This window comes from Macaca thibetana, chromosome 7 (genome assembly GCF_024542745.1).
Source record: "Macaca thibetana thibetana isolate TM-01 chromosome 7, ASM2454274v1, whole genome shotgun sequence".
In the NCBI taxonomy this organism is placed as follows: Eukaryota; Metazoa; Chordata; class Mammalia; order Primates; family Cercopithecidae; genus Macaca; species Macaca thibetana.
The window spans coordinates 3,836,304-3,855,712 of NC_065584.1; the positions used below are offsets into that span (position 1 = coordinate 3,836,304).

The window sequence follows — 19,409 nt, forward strand, 5'->3', positions numbered from 1 at the left end:
GGTCGTTCCAGTTTCCTAATGCGTTTTTCACTAAACTAGTGCAATGTATTCCGAGCTGATTCTGATCAATGGCTTAGTCATGCCATACCAAAAAAAAAGGCCTTGGAATTTAACTAATGCAAAGAATCAAAGCTCTAACTGCCCTTTTACAGAACACCTGAAATAGTATATCTCAAATTTTTTGTTCTCACATTTTTTAAAAGCATCATTTTTGTAAGTATTCCTTTATAAATGCTTAATATGTAAATTCTTAATGCATTTAAATAATAAAAAGTATCAGGCAGCAACAATTCCAATACAAATATACCTAGAAACGACCTACAAATATTAAGTATAAAACCATCCACTCCATCACGCATTAATTTCACTTTTTTAACGCTTTATTTTAATTTTCCTAGGGAAAAGGGTGCACCCAATTTTACATCGAAAAAGCATTCCAGGACGGGGGCTGCTTCAACTTTAGTTGGAGCAACGCCAGCTTAGGTGAACAGGGTCGCCTGAAACGTTTCACATCTGGTTACCGAAAAAAACGGGTCGCCAAAGAGGCGAAGCGGAGTCGGCTCTCGGGAGGGACCCGGCCCCCCGCCGCCCGCGAGGATGACAGGCGCGTCCGCTCAGGGCGGTGCCGGGAGAGGCGGGGGTGGAAGGAAGAGGAGGAATCGGACAAAGCCAGCCCCGCCGGGCCTCCGGCCTCCCCGCCCGCCGCGATCCCGGGGGCGGCCACCTCCCCTGTCGCGGGCTCCCGGGGTCCACAGCTGTCCCCGGGAAAGGCCGCCGCCGCCCGCAGCTGGGCCGAGCCGCGGATGCGGGACCAGGGCGGGGCCCTGGGCAGGGTCGAGGACCGGAACCTGCAGTGGGACGCGGATGGGGAGGACGCACGGCGCCGGGAGCCGGGGCTGGGAAAGGGGCCGGGGACAGGAACCCGACCTGAACATGCAAGGGGTCGCGGACCGGCCGGGGCGGTGAACTGGGGCGGGTACCGGGGTGGGAACCGACAGGGTCTGGGACCCAAACCGGGACAGGGACCTGGATGCAGACGGAGTTGCGCCCGGGGCAGGTCCGAAAAGGAGCGAGACAGGGACGGGGCGGAGGATGAGGAGGGGGCCGGGGCCGCGGTCCGGGGCGCACGCCGGGGACTCACCGTCCAGCTCCTGAGGGCCGCGCTGTCTCGCGCTGTCAGCACCAGGAGCGCCGCCGGGCGCGCGCGCGGAGCAGCGACCGCGCGCGGAGCCCGCCTCGGCTGTGTGAGGCGCGGCGCAGCAGTCACGAGCGAGGGGCGCCGCCGCCCCGTAGCATCCTCAGCCGCCCGCGCGCTGTCCCCTTGGCCGCCGAGCACAGCCCCGCGGCTCCTCCTCGCAGCGGCAGCGGAGCCGACCCAGCCAGTCCCGCTCGGCCGCCTGCGCCTCTCCCGCCGCCGAAAATGGCGTCTCAGTGTTGCTCCCGCGGCGCCCCGCCTCGCCCCGCCCCACAATGCCGCGCGCCGGCATGACGTCATCGCCTCTCGCGCCGCCCGGGGCTGGGGAAACTGAGGCTGGGTGGCTCTCAGCAAGCGCTCGGCGAGCTGGGGACTGGAGGGGCGAGGAAGCTGTTTGGGTATCAGGTGGGCGGTCACAGGGAACAGGGTGACGGTGCAGGACGCCGCGGGCCTCCCGGCTGGAACACGGACGGGGGCGGGGCGCTTGGGGCAGGGCGCGGCTCGCGGGGTGGGCGGCCAGGCCCTGGCCTCTCCGACCTCACAGCCGCGATGACCGAGCGCTTCGGCACCTTCCCCTCCAGCCGGGCTGTGGACACTACCGAAATGCGGCCGGGGAAGGTGCAGGCCTGGCCGCAGCCGCCACCACTGGGCTCCCGCCCCGCCCCACTCGGAGGCCCGCGAGCTTCGTGCGCTCATTTCGGTCCCCCCAAAACCCCACTAGGAAGCCTTTGGGAGCCCCCGGAATCACAGGATCCCGGCCAGGCCTTTCTCCCTTCTCCAGGAAAACCGACAGCCTTTGGTCGAGACCCTGATCCCTAACCCTGCGCCTCCCTCTCCTCGGGGCTTTTGGACCCTCGTATCTGTACGAGGAGACTTTCCAGGCGCTCCCCCTCGACACAAACTGCGCCTCAGACGGGCAAAGGGGAAGGGCCGGGGTGTAGGCTGTGAGGGTGGGAGACATCCACTCTCTGACCCCACGCAGCCACCGGCGCATCTCCCTGGCTGCAGGGCCTCGACCTCCAGCCCGGCCTGAAGGGCAGCGGAGCGGGCCTGGGTCAAGTCCTGCGGCTTCGCCGGCTCCGCAGGCCTGACTCAGCAGCCAGCCGGGAGGGCATGCTGATTCAGTGGGCGAGGCTCCACTCGCTGCTGCCAGCGGCTTGGGATAAGCCCTCCCAGTGCCTGCAGACGTCCCAAATGCGGGGCCCGGAGGCATCGTTTAACCTGGAGGGGTTCCTGGGCCAGTCCCCGAACCCCATCTTGTGAACTGCTGTTCCTTTCCGATGTTACCACCCAGCACCAGCAGCCCTGTGTGAACCCTGCAGTTATGCCCCGCAGTCACCAGAGAAGCAACTGCATCCCGGTTTTCCCAGGGAGGTCTGGTTACTTTTATCTCATTTATAAAGACAAAGGTGGGCTACAAAGGGGGAGCTCCTAGGTAACACGTTAGGGTTGGCCCGGGGAGAGGCACCGAGTCAGGGTCAAACAAACCTCCATACCACTTTCAGGTTAGTGATTTCAGCCAGACTGCAGCTTGGATGTCACTAAGCTCAGCCACTGGCTGGGCACCGCCAAGCACGGAGTGCTCACTCTTGCTGTGCCGCTGAGCTCAGTAACTGTCCCCTCTGCTTAGCCACAACCCCAGCCAGAATCCTGGGATGCCTGCACTGCTCCCTTATGCCCTACTGTAACAGGTGAAAAATATTCTCCTTCCTCAATATTTCTTTGTTTGTTTGAGTTAGGGTATCTTTGTCACCCTGACTGGAGGGCAGTGGCAATCATAGTTCACTGTAACCTCGAACTCCTGGGCTCCAGAGATCCTCTTGCCTCAGCCTCCCAAGTAGCTAGGGACTATAGGTGTGCACCACCACTCCCAGCTAATGTTTTTTAAATTTTTTGCAGAGAGGAGATCTTGCTATGTTGCCCAGACTGATCTCGAACTCCTGGCCACAAGCAGTCCTCCCAGCTGGCCTCCCAAAGTGCTGAGATTACAGGTGTGAGCCACCATGCCCGGCCTCTCAGTATTTCTTTAATCCATCTCCACTGCCACCACTTTGTTCTGGCTTTATTACCTTGTTCTTTTATTTCCTCAACAAATATTTGTTGCTCTCCCATGATCCTCATGATAACAGCCAAGGATGCATAGGTGAACAAGATAGATAAGATCTCTGCTCTCTAAGAGTTTACATTCCAGTGAGGAGAAGTAGGCCATAAACACATAAGGAAATACTGGATCTTGCACAGATGGAACAGGCAGAGATGGAACAAAGATGATGGAACAGGCAGAGGCTAGGTGGTCAGGGGGTGAACTCAGAGGCAGGCAGTGAGCTGAGACCCAAATGAGAGGAAGGAGACAGGTATTCAAAGCCCCAGGAGAGGCCGAGCAAGGCGGCTCACATCTGTAATCCCAGCACTTTGGGAGGCTGAGGCAGGTGGACTGCCTGAGCTCAAGAGTTCAAGACCAGCCTGGGCAACACAGTGAAACCACATCTCTACTAAAATACAACAAATTAACCGGGCGTGGTGACGCACGCCTGTAGTCCCAGCTACTCTGGAGGCTGAGGCAGGAGAGTCTCTTGAACCTGGGAGGCAGAGGTTGCAGTGAGCCAAAATCACACCACTGCACTCAAGCCTGGGCAACAGAGCCAGATTCTGTCTTAAACAAACAAAAAAAATCCCCAGGAGAGCTCTGCGGGCAGGCGTCCTCGGGCAGGAATGAGCCTGGAGTGTTGGGGGAAAGGAGAAAAGGCCAATTCATCCACCAATGCTGCCACACATCGCTCTCTGCAGCAACTTCAAACTCTTTGGCTTGGTCGACAAGGCCCCCAGGGCCTAGTGCTGCCAACCTCCTGGTCTCCTGTCCCCTGAACACCCTTAGCTGTTGCTGAGTTCACCCTGGTCTCTCACGCCCCTGTACATCGTATTCACTCTGCCTAAAATGTTCTCCCTCCCCCATTCCTGAGGGAAACTTTTTCTGACAGCACCTGCCTGGGTCAAGGCCTCCTCTGACCACGCGCCTGTCCCTTCCCCAGTGTGTACTATGTGGTCAGTTTACACAGCTGCCTTCTCCTAAGCCTGTGAGCAGAGAACAGGAGGGGCTGGTGTCCTCAACCCCACAGCCTGCTCAGCACCTGACGCAGCTGCAAAGGCACTCCTGAAGCAAGCATGAGAGGAGGGCTGGGCTGCTTCTTCTCCAGGCTTCCTTTGCACAGAGATCAGGTCCCCTTAAGTCCCTGACTTCTGCCATGATCCTCAGGAGCTCCTGCAGTCCTTGAAGCCATTAGCAGCTCCTAGGTTGGACTCCTAAAGTGCTGCCTGGGATTAAAAGACATGGACAGCCTGGGCAACATAGTAAGACCCTGACTCTACAAAAAAATTTAAAAATCAGCCAGGCATGGTGATGCACCCTTATGGTCTCAGCTACTTAGAAGGCTGAACTAAGGTGGAAGGATCACTTGAACCCAGGAGGTCAAGGCTGCAGTGAGCTATGACTGTGCCACTGCACTCCAGCCGGGGCAACAGAGCGAGACCCTGTCTCAAAAAAAAAAAGGCGGGGGGGACTACTCACCTACTGCCATTTGCCAGGCCCCTGGGACATCAGAGACAAGAATAGAGCCTACCATTTTTCATATTCATGCCATTCTCGGTATTTGTTGAGAACCAGGTGCCCTGGACAAGTGAGCTGACAGAACCAGGTGCCCTGGACAAGTGAGCTGACAGCCGGCAGGAACTGAGATGAGAGGCCTGAAGCAGTGCAGAGGGGAGCCATCCCTCAGGGATCCAGGAGATGAGGGAGAGGGACACTCACGTGGCAGGTGGGAAGGCTGCAGCAGGTGGAGGAGCCACAGGAAGGAAGTGCAGTGCCCACATGGAAGAAACCACGCAGTCCCATTTGTCTCAAGTGGAAAGTGGAACAAGAAGTTATTTTTTACACTATTCATCTTTTCACTATAGATGTTTGTGGATGTCTGTCTTTGCGAGCTGCTTTTTGGAAGAGACAAGCAGGCAGGGATTTCCCTTTGGTTCTTGAGGGTCTGCAATCTGGTGGGCAGCCCTGTCTATGAATGCCTGAAGAAGGGAGGGAGGAAGGGGGTGGGGAGGAAAGAGGGAGAGAAGAAGAAGGGCAGGGTGGAGGCAGCCTGAAGCCTGTCTCTGGTTGGGCAGTTGTACCCTGGTTGGGTGCCTGTCCTCTGGCTGGGAGGGGTGACCTGGCCAGAGGGACAGGGGCAGGGGAAGCACAGGCCATGGGAACAGCAGGCTGGTTGGCTCCACGCAGCCCTGACCCCTCCCCGCAGCCCGCTCACCCTCCTTGTCAGGGCAAGGCTTAGGGACGAGTCACGGAGTCACCGGACGGGCGTGTTGGGCCAGGGAGGAGCTGCCTGGCATCCGGACCTGGCTAATCTGGGATCTGGCCTGCCTTGCTCTCAGCCGCAGGTCACACCCTCTCTGGTCTCAGGCTTCAATTCTAAAAATGGAATTCCTCTGATTTCCAGGATGTTTTTTCCTTTCTTCTTCTTCTTCTTCTTTTTTTTTTTTTTTTGGAATGGAGTCTCACTCTGTCGCCCAGGCTGGAGTGCAGTGGTGCAATCTCGGCTCACTGCAAGCTCCGCCCCCCAGGGTTTAAGTGATTCTCCTGCCTAGCCTCCCCAGTAGCTGGGATCACAGGCGCCTGCCGCCATGCCTTGCTAATTTTTGTATTTTGAATAGAGACGGTTTTTCACCATCTTGGCCAGGCTGGTCTTGAACTCCTGACATCGTGATCCATCCACCTTGGCCTCCCAAAGTGCTGGGATTACATGCATGAGCCACCGCACCCGCCCAGGGTGTTTCTTCTTTAAAGAAAGCTGGGGCCGCTCAGCACAGAGCTCCAGGGACCACTTCCTTCAGAACTGCAGGCAAAGGCGTGCTCAAGATGGGAAAGAGGTGGGGTGGGCACCCCGCCAGGAAGCCACCCCTCAGTGTGTCTCTCTGTCCTTCACACACACTCCACTCCCTCAGGACAGCCCAGGGCCCCCTGAGAGAACAGAGCCCAGGGTTCTCCCAGGGCCAGCAGGCCACCGTGACCACTCAGCAACACTGTCCCCCACCCCTGAGATCCTGTCTTAGCAAGACTTGGTTGTGGTAGCTGGTTTCCTCACATGGCCTGGTGACCCAGACCCCCAGCATTTGTGTCCTGTTTCCTGGTACAGCTGGAGGGAGGCTGCGCCAGTGCCAGCCTAAGCTTTAAGACAGCTGGAGGCGCCAGGCAGCGAGGGAAGCCGTCTGGGCGGTCCCCTGGGACCAGGATTTCTGCAGATGAGGACTGAGGTTCAAATGGCAGCAGGGAGGAAAACATCACCAGCCAAGCTCAGCCTGGCTGGGTGCACTGGGTTCCTCCTATGCCAACTGAGCCCCACCTGTGTCTCTGGACTTGAGCCAGGTGCCAGGGCGACAGTATTCCAAGTGACCAGGAGAATATTTACCCCACTTCACTTCCTCTCAAGGAATCACTAGATATCTTGAGGAAAGTGCTGGACTTCCCACAATATGTGGCATGGAGACTGGACGTGTTTTCTGTGGTTATCCAAAAGGTTACGCCAGAAATTGGGAGAAGGGAAGACATCTGTATCATCCAAATGATTTCAAAATGGTTTGAAGAACACTGATAGAGGGAGACAGTAGGGCTGTGGTACCTGCGATTAGGGATTTGCCATGGAAGACAGATTCCATATTGCAGATTTTCTCCCAACATTTTATTATGAAAATACATTTACAGAAGAGTGAAAAACCTGTACAGTGAAGACTGGGTGCAGTGGCTTACACCTGTAATCCCAGTACTTTGGGAGGCCAAGGGAAGAGGATTGCTTGAGACCAGGTGTTCCAGACCAACCTGGGCAACATAGTGAGACACCAACCATACACAAAATTTAGAGAAAACAATTAACCAGGCCTCGTGGTGTATGCCTGTAGTCCCAGCTACTCTGGAGGCTGAGATGGGAGGCTCCCTTGAGGCCAGAAGTTCGAAGTTACAGTGAACTATGATCATGGCACTGCACTCCTGTCTGGGCCACAGAGCAAGACCCTGTGTCTCAAAAAAAACAATAACAAACTGTACAGTGAACACTCACATACCCACCACCAGGATTCTACCATTAATATTTTGCCGGGGCTGGGCACAGTGGCTCACACCTGTAATCCCAGGACTTTAGGAGGCCGAGGTGGGTGGATCACTTGAGGCCAGGAATTCAAGACCAGCCTGGCCAACATGGTGAAGCCCCATCTCTACTAAAAATACAAATAATTAGCTGAGCGTGGTGGCACGCACCTGTAGTCCCAGCTGCTTGGGAGGCTGAGGCAGAAGAATTGCTTGAACCTGGGAGACAGAGGTTGCAGTGAACCTAGATCACACCACTGCACTCCAGCCTGGGCAACAGAACAAGACCCTGTCTCAAATATATATATATATTTGAGAATCTCCTATATATATATATTTACTAATCCTGCACTAGTGTGGTACATTCGTTACAACCGATGGACCAATGTTCATATATTAACTAAGTCTAGAGTTTACATGAGGGCTCACTCTCTGTATTGTACACAGTATTGGATATTCTATGGGTTTTGACACATGTAAATATAATGAGAGAGAGATATATATATATATATAGCCTTATTTCCTTTATCACATCTCTCCTCCCCATTCTTCTATCTACCAATACATTTTTAATGCATTTCAAAGTAAATTGCAAAGATCAGTACATACCACCCCTAAACGCTTCAGTATTCATAGCATTAATGGAATCCAATATTCATTTGCTTGTTTGTTTTAGGAAACATTTACACGTGGTACAATGCATAAATCTTAAGGACAGCATTTGAAGAGTTTTGTTGTACATGATAGTGACCTTTATTTCAGGGACTAAACAGTGATTTTGTTTTGTTTTGTTTTCAAACAGGGTCTCACTCTGTTGCCCAGACTGGAGTGCAGTGGCACAATCTCAGCCACTGCAACCTCCACCTCCCAGGCTCAAGCAATTCTCGTGCCTCAGCCTTCCAAGTAACTGGGATTACAGGGGCCAGGCGCGGTGGCTCACGCCTGTAATCCAAGCACTTTGGGAGGCCGAGGCGGGCGGATCACGAGGTCAGGAGATCGAGACCATCCTGGCTAACACGGTGAAACCCCATCTCTACTAAAAATACAAAAAAATTAGCCGGGCATGGTGGCAGGCACCTGTAGTCCCAGCTACTCAGGAGGCTGAGGCAGGAGAATGGTGTGAACCCGGGAGGCGGAGCCGAGATCGTGCCACTGAACTCCAGTTTGGGCGACAGAGCGAGACTCCGCCTCAAAAAAAAACAAAACAAAACCAAAAAAAAACTGGGATTACAGGTACGCACCACTACCGCCCAGCTAATTTTTGTGTTTTTGGGGTTTCACCATGTTGGCCAGGCTGGTCTCGAACTCCTGTCCTCAAATGATCCACCTGTCTTGGCCTCCCAAAGTGCTGAGATTACAGGCATGAGCCACCGCGCCCAGCTGGTTTTGTTTTGTTTTTGTTTTTGTTTTTGTTTTTGAGACGGAGTCTTGCTCTGTTGCCTAGGCTGGAGTGCAGTGGCCGGATCTCGGCTCACTGCAAGCTCCTCCTCCCGGGTTCACACCATTCTCCTGCCTCAGCCTCCCAAGTAGCTAGGACTACAGGTGCCCACCACCACGCCCAGCTAATTTTTTGTATTTTTAGTAGAGACGGGGTTTCACCATGTTAGCCAGGATGGTCTCGATCTCCTGACCTCGTGATCTGCCCGCCTCGGTCTCCCAAAGTGCTGGGATTACAGGCATGAGCCACCGCGCCCGGCCTGTTTTTTTTTTTTTTTTTATTTTTATTTTATTTATTTATTTATTTTTTTTTTTTTTGAGACGGAGTCTCGCTCTGTCTCCCGGGCTGGAGTTGCAGTGGCCGGATCTCAGCTCACTGCAAGCTCCGCCTCCCGGGTTCACGCCATTCTCCTGCCTCAGCCTCCCGAGTAGCTGGGACTACAGGCGCCGCCACCTCGCCCGGCTAGTTTTTTTTTTTTTTTTTTTTTTTTTTTTTTTTTGAGACGGAGTCTCGCTCTGCCGCCCAGGCTGGAGTGCAGTGGCCGGATCTCAGGTCACTGCAAGCTCCGCCTCCCGGGTTCACGCCATTCTCCTGCCTCAGCCTCCCGAGTAGCTGGGACTACAGGCGCCTGCCACCGCGCCCGGCTAGTTTTTTTTTTGTATTTTAGTAGAGACGGGGTTTCACCGTGTTAGCCAGGATGGTCTCGATCTCCTGACCTCGTGATCCGCCCGCCTCGGCCTCCCAAAGTGCTGGGATTACAGGCTTGAGCCACCGCGCCCGGCCCCAGCTAGTTTTTTTTTTGTATTTTTTAGTAGAGACGGGGTTTCACCATGTTCACCAGGTTGGTCTCGATCTCCTGACCTCGTGATCCACCCGTCTCGGCCTCCCAAAGTGCTGGGATTACAGGCTTGAGCCACCGCGCCCGGCCTTATTTTTATTTTTTTGAGACGGAGTTTTGGTCTGTGGCCCAGGCTGGAGTGCAGTGACGTGATCTCGGCTCACTGCAAGCTCCGCCTCCCGGGTTCACGCCATTCTCCTGCCTCAGCCTCCCGAGTAGCTGGGACTACAGGCGCCTGCCACCTCGCCGGCTAGTTTTTTTCTATTTTTTATTAGAGACGGTGTTTCACCGTGTTAGCCAGGATGGTCTCGATCTCCTGACCTCATGATCTGCCCGTCTCCCTGTTTTGTTTTTAATTGTGTTTTGTTAAAGCAGTTTTAAGCTCACAGAAAATTTGAGCAAAAAGTACAGAGTTGCCATGTATGTCCTGTACCGAGTTCCCCTACCACTAACATCCTGCACTAGTGTGGTACATTCGTTACAACTGATGGACCAATATTCATATATTAACTAAGTCTAGAGGGCTAGACTTAGTTAATGAGGGCTCACTCTCTGTATTGTACACAGTATTGGATAGTCTATGGGTTTTGACACATGTAAATATAATGATATGATGAGTTGTGAGAAACCTTTCACCTGTGTAACTGAAGTCCCTACCAGGAAATGGAATGTTTCCATCACATTGCAGGGTTGCCTCATGCCCCTTCCCATCTGACCCCAGGCAACCACTGTTGGGTTTTTTGTTTATTTATTTTTTATTTATTTGGTAGCGAGGAGGTCTATACACTATGTTGCCCAGGCTGGTCTTGAACTCCCGACCTCAAGCAATCCTACTGCCTCAGCCTCCCAAAGTGCTGGGATTACAGGCGTGAGCTACCACGCCTGGGCTGTTTTTTTGTTTTGTTTTTGTTTGTTTGTTTTGTTTTGTTTTGTTTTTTGAGACGGAGTCTTGCTGTGTCACCCAGACTAGAGTACAACTGGTGCGATCTCAGTTCATTGCAACCTCCACCTCCCGGGTTCAAGCAATTCTCTGGCTTTAGCCTCCCAAGAAGCTGGGATTACAGGCACACACTACCACGCCCTGCTAATTTTTGTATTTTTAGTAGAGATGGGGTTTCATTAGCCAGGCTGATCTCGAACTCCTGACCTCAGGTGATCTGCCCACCTCCCAAAGTGCTGGGATTACAGGCGTGAGCCACTGTGCCTGGCCCAGTTTTTGTTTTTTAAATATAGGCCTGTTTTGCCTGTTCTAGCATTTTATATGAAGTCACTTAACATCTACTTTTGTGTCTAGTGTCTTTCACTCACCTCCTGTTTTTGGCATTCATCCACATTGTCACACATTTGTTTGCCATTCTCCTGCTGATAAAAGCTGGGCTGCTTCCATTTTGGTTGATATGAGTAAAGCTAATCTCAGCTTTCTTATACAAGCCTGTTGGTGAACATGTATTTTCATTTCTCTTAGGTAAATACCTAGGAAGGCCATGTGCAGTGCCTCACGCCTGTAATCCCAGCACTCTGGGAGGCCAAGAAGGGCAGATCATTTGAGACCAGCCTGGACAACATGTCAAAACCCTGTCCCTACTAAAACTACAAAAAAAATTAACTGGACATGGTGGCGCATACCTGTCAACCCAGCTACTCAAGAGGCTAAGGCACGAGAATCGTTTGAACCCAGAAGGTGGAGGTTGCAGTGAGCTGAGATGGCATTACTGCATTTCAGCCTAGGAAACAGAGCAAGACTCTGTTTCAGAAGATAAAAAACAAGAACAACAGCAACGAAAACCTAGGAATGAAATTGCTAGGTGATCGGGTAGGCATATGTTTGTTTGCTTGTTTTTTTTTTTGTTTGTTTTTTGTTTTTTTTTTTTTGGGACAGAGTCTCCCTCTGTTGCCCAGGCTGGAGTGCAGTGGCATGATCTCAGCTCACTGCAACCTCCACCTCCCAGGTTCAAGTGATTCTCCTGCCTCAGCCTCCTGAGTAGCTGGGACTACAGGTGCGTGCAACCACGCCCAGGTAATTTTTTGTATTTTTAGTAGACACAGGGGTTTCACTGTGTTAACCAGGACAGTCTGAATCTCCTGCCCTCATGATCTGCCTGCCTCAGCCTCCCAAAGTGCTGGGATTACAGGCGTGAGCCATCGTGCCCGGCCAGGCATATGTTTAGTTCTTTTTTTTTTTTTTTTTTTTTTTTTTGGAGACGGAGTCTCGCTCTGTCGCCCAGGCTGGAGTGCAGTGGCCGGATCTCAGCTCACTGCAATGGCCGGATCTCAGCTCACTGCAAGTTCCACCTCCCGGGTTCATGCCATTCTCCTGCCTCAGCCTCCCGAGTAGCTGGGACTACAGGCGCCCGCCACCTCGCCCGGCTAGTTTTTTGTATTTTTTAGTAGAGACGGGGTTTCACCGTGTTAGCCAGGATGGTCTCGATCTCCTGACCTCGTGATCCGCCCGTCTCGGCCTCCCAAAGTGCTGGGATTACAGGCGTGAGCCACCGCGCCCGGCCGCATATGTTTAGTTCTATAAGAAACTTCTGGATTGGACACAGTGGCTCACGCCTGTAATCCCAACACTTTGGGAGGCTGAGGCCGGAGGATCATCTGAGGTCGGGAGTTAGAGACCAGCCTGATCAACATGGAGAAACCCCTTCTTGGCTGGGCGAGGGGTTTCTCGCATCTGTCTGGGAGACAGAGCGAGACTCCGCCTCAAAAAAAAAAAAAAAAAAAAAAAAAAGAAACCCCTTCTCTACTAAAAATACAAAATTAGGTGGGCGTAGTCGCACATACCTGTAATCCCAGCTACTCGAGAGGCTGAAGCAGGAGAATCGCTTGAACCCGGGAGGCAGAGGTTACAGTGAGCTGAGATCACACATTGCACTCCAGCCTGGGCAACAAGAGCAAAACTCCATCATAAATAAATAAATAAATAAATAAATAAATAAATAAAATTAGCCCAGCATGGCGGCACGTGCCTGTAATCCCAGCTACTCAGGAGACTGAGGCAGCAGAATGACTTGAACCCAGAAGGCAGAGGTTGCAGTGAGCAGAGATCACGCCATTGCACTCCAGCTCTGGGTGACAGAGCAAGACTCCATCTCGGGGAAAAAAGAAAAAGAAACTTCTGGCTGGGGACAGTGGCTCACACCTGTAATCCCAGCATGTTGTGAGGCTGAGGCAGGAGGATTGCTTGAGCCCAGGAGTTCGAGGCCAGCCTGGGCAACATGGCAAATCCCCATCTCCACTAAAAATATAACAATTAGCTGAGTGTGATGGCATGCACCTGTAGTCTCAGCTACTCTGGAAGCTGAGGTGGGAGGATCGCTTGAGCCTGGGAGGTGGAGACCGCACTGAGCCGAGATCATGCCACCACACTCCAGCCTGGGCAACAGAGGCTCTATTTCCAAAAAGAAAGAAAGAAAGAAAGAAACTTCCAGGCCTTTCTTCTAGGTGACTGCCCATCTAACCCTCCCATCAGTGAGCTATGAGCATTCCAGTTGTTCCACATCCTCCCCAACGTCTGGTGGTATCAGTCTTTTAAATCTGAGTCATTCTGGAGAATTGTAGTTCTCTCTGTGAGTGGTTTTTTTTTTTGTTTTTTTTTTTTTTTTTTTTTGTTTTTTTGTTTTTTTTTTTTTTGTCTCACTCTGTCACCCAGGCTGAAGTGCAGTGGCACTATCTTGGCTCATTGCAACCTCTGCCTCCTGGGTTCAAGCAATTCTCCCATCTTAGCCTCCTGAGTAGCTGGGAGTACAGCTGCATACCACTATGCCTGGCTAATTTTTTTTTTTTTTTTTTTTTTTTTTGAGACGGAGTCTTGCTCTGTTGCCCAGACTGGAATGTAGTGGTACGACCTTGACTCATGTAACCTCCACCTCCCGGGTTAAAACGATTCCCCTGCCTCAGCCTCCCAAGTAGCTGCGATTAGAGGTACATGCTACCACGACTGGCTATTTTTTTTTTTTTTTTTTTTTTTTTTTTGAGATGCAGTTTCTTTCTTGTCCCCCAGGCTGGAGTGCAATGGTGCGATCTTGGCTCACTGCAACCTCCGCCTCCCGGGTTCAAGCGATTCTCCTGCTTCAGTCTCCCGAGTAGCTGGGATTACAGGAGCCCACCACCACATCTGGCTAATTTTTGTATTTTAAGTAGAGACAGGGTTTCACCATGTTGGCTAGGCTGGTCTCCAACTTTTGACCTCAGGTGATCTACCCACTTCAGCTTCCCAAAGTGCTGGGATTACAGGCGTGAGCCACTGCGCCCAGCCTCTTTGTGGTTTTAATTTGCATTTGTGTCTTAAGATGCTGAACATCTTTTCATGTACTCATTGGCCATTTATATATCTATCTTTGTGAAATATTTGTTCAGCTCTCTTGCTTTTTTTTTTTTTTTGAGACTCAGTCTTGCTCTGTCACCCAGGCTGGAGTGCAGTGGCATGATCTCGGCTCACTGCAAGCTCCGCCTCCCAGGTTCACGTCATTCTCCTGCCTCAGCCTCCTGAGTAGCTGGGACTACAGGTGCCCACCATACCCTGCTAATTTTTTTTTTTTTTTGTATTTTTAGTAGAGATGGGGTTTCACCATGTTAGCCAGGATGGTCTCCATCTCCTGACCTCGTGATCTGCCTGCCTTGGCCTCCCAAAGTGCTGAGATTACAAGTGTGAGCCACCGCACCCAGCCAATGTATTTTTTAAGTGGAGATGGCGCTTCGCCACGTTGGCCAGGCTAGTCTCGAACTCCTGACCTCAGGTGATCTCCCCGCCATGGCCTCCCAAAGTTCTGGGATTACAGGCTTGAGCCACTGAGCCCAGCCTGAAAGGTCTGAGATTTTACCTTAGCTGCAAGCTAACAAGGTGGCCTGCCACTGGTTCATGGATGCTGACAAAGGACACCAATGCCTGGATGTGAGACAGGACAGGTTTTTATTCACAGGTCTACAGTAGCACTGTAGTGCTGGTCCCTGAGCTCGGTTTCCATAGTTCCCACAGGGCAATGTGAAGAGGGCCGGATGACACCTGCACACGCACTCGCTTGCATTCCAGGAGAGGATCCCTGTGCCCAGGAGCTGGCTGGAAACCCTGCCCATATTCTACTCGGGAGGGCTACGCAATGTTTTGTTGAAGGTAATTTGCTACACGAACATGCTTAAGAGGATGGGCTGGAACAAAGGAGTCAGTGCCGCTGATCATACATGCACGGAAATGTGAGAGACTCCTGCAGAACAGCCCCAGGTTCCCTGCAGGGTGGGAGACTAGCTTGGATTCAGTGGCCAGGGGTCTGGGTGATTAGAGAGGGCAGAAAGGCATCCAGGCTCCTGCAGGGAAGAAAGGCTGGCTGCTCAGCCACAGCCCCGCCCACAAGGTACAGAGTCCCTTCAGAAGACACCCCGTAAACCAATGATTCTGCCACCAAAAGAGAATATCGGAATATGTGCCCAAAATATGGAGGGACTGGAGATGGGGGTGGCAAGCAGGAAGGGTACAGCAGGTGTCATGCAGCTGCCATCTTGGGAGAAGATAATTAGCCCTCCTTCAGGCTGCCTCAACATCTCCCCTCACACAGTTCTTTTTTTTTTTTTTTTTTTTTTTTTGAGATGGAGTGTCACTCGTCACCCAGGCTGGAGTGCAGTGGCACGATCTTGGCTCACTGCAAGCTCCGCCTCCTGGGTTCACACCATTCTCCTGCCTCAGCCTCCTGAGTAGCTGGGACTACAGGCGCCTGCCACCACACCCGGCTAATTTTTTGTATCTTTATAGAGATGGGGTTTCATTGTGTTAGCCAGGATGGTCTTGATCTCCTGACCTTGTGATCCGCCCGCCTCAGCCTCCCAAAGTGCTGGGATTACAGGCATGAGCCACTGCGCCCGGCCACACAGTTCTTCTCACAGTGAGACTTTGACATTCTCCCATGTGAGGTGGAATCGATATGCCTTCCCCTGGAGTCTGGACAGGCCTGTGACTACAGTGGAAGTGACACTCTAGGACTAAGCCAGGTTTATTTTATTTTATTTTTGAGATGGAGTCTCGCACTGTTGCCCGGGCTGGAATGCAATGGTGAGATCTCGGCTCACTGCAACCTCTGCCTCCCGGGTTCAAGCCATTCTCCTGCCTCAGCCTCCTGAGTAGCTGGGATCACAGGCACCTGCCACCATGCCTGGCTAATTTTTTGTATTCTTACTAGAGACGGGGTTTCACCATGTTGGCCAGGCTGGTCTCGAACTCCTGACCTCGTGATCTGCCTGCCTCAGCTTCCCAAAATGCTAGGATTACAGGCGTGAGCCACCGCACCAGGCCCAGATTTATTTATTTATTTGTGTGTTTGTTTGTTTCTTTATGATAGAGTCTAGCTCTGTCACCCAGGCTGGAGTACAGTGGCACAATCTCAGCTCATTGCAACCTCCACCTCCCGGGTTCAAGCAATTTTCCTGCCTCAGCCTCCCAAGTAGCTGGGATTACAGGTGCCTGCCACCACACCCAGCTAATTTTTTTTTTTTTTTTTTTTTTTTTTTTTTTTTTTTTTTTAGTAGAGACAGGGTTTTGCCATTTTGCCATGTTGGCCAGCCTGGTCTCGAACTCCTGACCTCAGGTGATCCACCTGCCTTGACCTTCCAAAGTGCTGGGATTACAAGCACCTGCCACCATGCCCAGCTATTTTTTTTTTTTTTTTTTGTATCTTTAGTAGAGATGGGGTTTCACCATTTCGCCATGTTGGCCAACCTGGTCTCGAACTACTGACCTCAGGTGATCCACCCACCTTGGCCTCCCAAAGTGCTAGGATTACAAGTGTGAGCCACCACACCCGGCCCTAAGCCAGGTTGGTTTTTTTTGTTTTTTGTTTTTTTTATTTTTTATTTTTTTGTTTTTGAGACGGAGTTTTGCTCTTTTTTGCCCAGGCTGGAGTACAATGGCGCAGTCTCGTAAACCGGGTTTTAAAAGGTGATACAGGCTGGGTGCAGTGGCTCATGCCTGTAATCCCAGCACTTTGGGAAGCCGAGGCCGGTGGATTACCTGAGGTCAGGAGTTTAGGACCAGCCTAACCAACATGGTGAAATCCTGTCTCTACTAAAAATACAAAAATTAGCCAGGCGTGGTGGCAGACACCTGTAATCCCAGCTACTTGGGAGGCTGAGGCAGGAGAATCTCTTGAACCCGGGAGGCAGAGGTTGCAGTGAGCCGAGATTGCGCCACTGCACTCCAGCCTGGCTGACAGAACAATACTCTGTCTCCAAAAAAAAAAAAAAGTGATACAGCCTCCACCTAGGTCTCTTGGGAAGCTCACGCTTGGATCTCAGCTGCCATGCTGTGAGGAAGCCAAAGCAGCCATTGGGGGCTGGGGTGGGGACACAAAACCACCCCATAGAGAAGCCTAGTCGTGACAGTTAGAATCACCAGTGGAGCTGTGAGTGAACGTGTCCTTGGAGCACTCCAGACCCCAGCCACTGTGTCACCTCCAGTCTCTGAGACATTGAGGAGCAGAGACAAGCCATCCTTGATGTGCCGTGTCCAAATACTTGACCCACAGAATCTGAGCGTAATGAAATGGTTATTTATTTATTTATTTTGAACAGGGTCTTGCTCTATTGCCCAGGCTGGAATGCAGTGGCACAATCATAGCTCACTGCAGCCTCAACCTCCTGAGCTCAAGCGATCCTCCTGCCTCTGCCGCCTGGGTAACTGGGACTACAGGTGCATGCCACCACGCCAGGCTATTTTTTTTTTTTTTTTGAAACAGTCTAACTCTGTCGCCCAGGCTGGAGTGCAATGGCGCGATCTCGGCTCACTGCAACCTCCGACTCCCAGGTTCAAGCGATTCTCCTGCCTCAGCCTCCCGAGTAGCTGGGACTACAGGCACGTGCCACCACGCCCAGCTAATTTTTGTATTTTTAGTAGCGACGGGGTTTCACCATGTTTGCCAGGATGGTCTGGATCTCTTGACCTCGTGATCTGTCCAGCTCGGCCTCCCAACGTGTTGGGATTGAAAATAAAATAGTGTTTTAAATGCCGCTACATCTTGGGGTGGTTCATCACGCTGCAGTGGTGACCTGCGCATCCACTGAGGTCTTCTCAGTTCCCAGCATGATCCTGTTCCTTAGAGCATGCACAGCTGGCCACGAGCCCTGCTACCTGGGTGTGGAGGGGTATTGTTCTCTAGAAGCACTAGCACTTCTGCCTCACGTCCCTGCTCGGGTGGGTGTTGCCCCCTCCCACACAGCCGAGGTGAGGCTCATCTCTGTGGCCCCTGTGATGATACACAGGGTGGCTGGCACTAAAGGAAGGAGGGAGGGAAAGGAAGGAACTGAATTCAATCCTGAGTCATGGCCCATGAGGAGCCACACTGGGCTGGGAAACAGGAGCTGAGGATCCCAGTCCGGTTCCCCACTCTGTGGTCTCCGTCTGCTTCAGCCTCCCAAAGTGCTGGGATTACAGGCGTGAGCCACCAGGCCTGGCCGCCTCATAACTTTTAAGAGCTAGAAGGGGCTGACTGGGCACGGTGGCTCACGCCTGTAATCTCAACACTTTGGGAGGCTGAGGTGGGCGGATCACGAGGTCGGGAGATCAAGACCATCCTGGCCAACACGGTGAAACCCTGTCTCTACTAAAAATACAAAAATTAGCCGGGCATGGTGGCGGGCGCCTGTAGTCCCAGCTACTCTGGAGGCTGAGGCAGGAGAATGGCGTGAACCCTGGAGGTGGAGTTTGCAGTGAGCCGAGGTCGCGCCACTGCACTCCAGCCTGGGTGACAGAGCAAGATTCTGTCTCAAAAAAAAAAAAAAAAAAAAAAAGGAGCTAGAAAGGGCCATTATGTTTTGATTGAGCCATTTGGGAATAAGTAGCAAATATAATGACCCTTCACTCCTAAATGCTTCAGCCGACCTCTCCTAAGAACGACAGCGTATCACCAAACCCAGCAAACACAGCAGTGAGACCACAGTACTGTCTACAGTCAGTCCTTAATTAAATGTCACCAAGTGTTCCAGTAGTGTCCTGGAGAACAATTTTCCTTAAGTCTGGATCCAATGGCATTTAGTTGTCATGTTTTTTTCACTTCTTTTATTCTTGAACAGCAACCCCCGTGTGTCTACCAGGACACTGATGTTCCTGAACAGTAGAGACATGATATATACAGATACAAGATCATGTGTTTTATTAAATGTTTTCCTTTATTTTTTATTTACTTTTTTTTTTTTTTTCTGAGACAGAGTCTCTGTCGCCCAGGCTGGAGTGCAGTGGCATAATCTCGGCTCTGCAACCTCCACCTCCCATGTTCAAACAATTCTCTTGCCTCAGCCTCCCAAGTAGTGGGGACTACAGGCATGTGCCAGCATGCCCAGCTAATGTTTGTATTTTTAGTAGAGACGGGGTTTCACCAGGTTGGTCAGGCAGGTCTTGAACTCCTGACCTCAAGTGCTCTGCTCACCTCAACCTCCCAAAGTGCTGGGATTACAGGCATGAGCCATTGCGCCCAGCCAAGTTTCACTCTTGTCACCCAGGCTGTAGTGCAATGGTGCAGTCTCCACTCACTGCAAGCTCTACCTCCCAGGTTCAAGCGATTCTCCTGCCTCAGCCTCCCGAATAGCTGGGATTACAGGCGCCCGGCACCACACCCCACTAATTTTTGTATTTTTTTTTGTTTTTTTTTACTTTTTTTTTTTTTGAGACGGAGTCTCGCTCTGTCGCCCAGGCTGGAGTGCAGTGGCGCGATCTCGGCTCACTGCAAGCTCCACCTCCCGGGTTCACGCCATTCTCCTGCCTCAGCCTCCAGAGTAGCTGGGACTACAGGCGCCCGCCACCGCGCCCGGCTAATTTTTTTTTGTATTT

General features: G+C 52.1%; 2 protein-coding genes across 17 annotated transcripts in view; one reads left to right on the forward strand and one right to left on the reverse strand.

Annotated features, from left to right (window-relative positions):
* Positions 1-1,465, reverse strand: part of KLC1 (kinesin light chain 1) — a 73,388-nt gene extending 71,923 nt beyond the window's left edge. For 15 of the 16 annotated variants that reach the window (XM_050798399.1, XM_050798409.1, XM_050798403.1 and 12 more), the window contains exon 1: positions 1,142-1,457. The gene's annotated coding sequence lies outside the window, so the exon portion shown is untranslated. Of the gene's footprint in view, positions 1-1,141 lie in introns of all 16 variants that reach the window. The other variant, XM_050798396.1, reaches the window with a different exon arrangement.
* Positions 1-19,409, forward strand: part of CKB (creatine kinase B) — a 202,401-nt gene that overhangs the window by 93,362 nt on the left and 89,630 nt on the right. The gene's annotated exons all lie outside the window — the stretch shown is intronic.